We start from the raw sequence: 2014 nt of genomic DNA on the forward strand, positions 1-2014 counted from the left end.
CTCACAGGTATCTAACTTCTTCTCTTTCCCAATACCACATTATTTTTACGGATGTGTTAACCTTAAGGAAATACGTTCATGCTCCAAATAGGACAGGGTCATTTACAAATACTGTTAAACATGGAATATTCCTAAAGCAAATATAAAAAGTATTTTGCCCTGAGCTTTCTGACCTTTCTTCCAGGTAGGGCTGGCTCTATTGGTGTCAATGGCTTTGTCATAAGACATTTTGTTCTAGAAAAGCTGGCTGTGAATATCCAGTAGGGCTCCAGGCTAGCTGTTTTGTGGTTAGTTTTCCTGTCTTCAGTGAAGCCCTTGATAAAGGTCACAAACAATCTGCTCATTTTTCTTATTAAAATAAAGATGGAAAGCATTGATGGTAACTCTGCCCAGCAGCTAACTTCATCATCTGTAGCAGTTCCAACATATGCTTGTAAGATAATGAAAAATATAGCATTAAATACAGCGGCAGATTGAATCTTGTTTCAGGGTAAATATAGTAAGTCATTTGTTTCTCTCCTCATTTCCTCAGAACCTGCTTAGCATTAGACTGTTAATATTATCACCGATTCATGACAAAAACCATTGCATAATCTACTGCGTCTCAGACCACGCTCTGCATAAAAGTAAGCAATGGAGAACATTAATCCAGCATTCAAAATAAGGAAGTGCTCCCAGCCAACCCTCTTCCAACGCCTTTTTCTTGTATGGTATTGTAGGAACAAATGGTTTTATAAATCTGACATGCTTTGCTGGTCTTGGTTAATATTATAAAAACCTCATTTTTCTTCATGGCAGTCTATGTTGAAAAATTTTAAGGACCTATTCTGCAAGCAATTAAAAAAATCTCCTATGCAATTTTTATGATGTAATAATTTCTAAAAAGTAAATTTTATTATAAGAATGAATTTTTTGATACCAACAATCTTCAAAAAGCAGGAAAACAGACATAATCATTTTGAGCGACAACATCCTGCTACAGCAAGTTATTGCTTTGGAAAATTACAGCTGTTCAGGAGACTATTTATGATGTGTATTTTAATTTCATAATAATTTTCACTTTCTAGGAATAAAAATATTTAGCCATTAATTTGAAAGATAAATCAGGTGGGCTAACAGTAACTGGATATATACTTGTGCTAAGGGGCATATCTCCAGCATTTTTTCTATAGTAACACACACAAAATTCTAAAACCATGTCATACTTATATGACGATATTATTATTTAAGACTACACTATTCACTTATGAAGATGAAAATTCCTTTGCCGACTGGCATTTGATGCTATTTCTCTCTGGGTGGTAACCTTAGGGGACTCTGGATGTTTCCGGCTTTGGCATCAGTGGGGTTTCTTTCCCCACAGCCTCACCTTTAGATGCTGACCACACTTGATCTCTCAGGCTATTTGCATCACACCGAAGGGCACCCCAATTTCCTCTCCTAGCAGGTTCTACCTATGTTGCTGGCATCGCAGGCCTCATTCAGAAGTGATGTTAGGAAAAGCATCTTCCCTCTGCTGGCTCTCATTTACAGAAGCAATAAATGGCTCAGCTGCAGCCATTACTTCAGGATCTAATTAAAACAGGGGCTTGCAGATGCTGTGGGTTTTTTTTATGCCTAATGATACAAGCAATAGCATGGAGCACATATGCTCACTTTCTATTCTTCAACAAAGACTACAACAAACCTGAATGTGTGGTTCTCTTTCTAACAGTGTTAAAGCTGAATGCTTTTGGAAAATAGCAATGACAAACCACAACAATTAATCATGGGACTGTGAACTGTGGCCTAAGGTTTAATGTCTTCCTTTAAATTTCTAAGTATTTTAGATGTATTTATTTTCTTTTACATGCTCAAGTGTTTTGTCTGCATGTATGTATGTACATGTACACCTGGTGACTTCAGAGATCTGAAAGGGATGTCAGGTCCCTCCCTGGGAACTGGAGTTATAGATGGCTCTGAGCCATCATGCAGGTGTTGGGTACTGAACCTGGGTCCTCTGGAAGAATAGCAA

This window comes from Microtus oregoni, unplaced genomic scaffold (genome assembly GCF_018167655.1).
Source record: "Microtus oregoni isolate MIOR12 unplaced genomic scaffold, Mior012 000021F_ref0000039, whole genome shotgun sequence".
NCBI classification, from domain to species: domain Eukaryota; kingdom Metazoa; phylum Chordata; class Mammalia; order Rodentia; family Cricetidae; genus Microtus; species Microtus oregoni.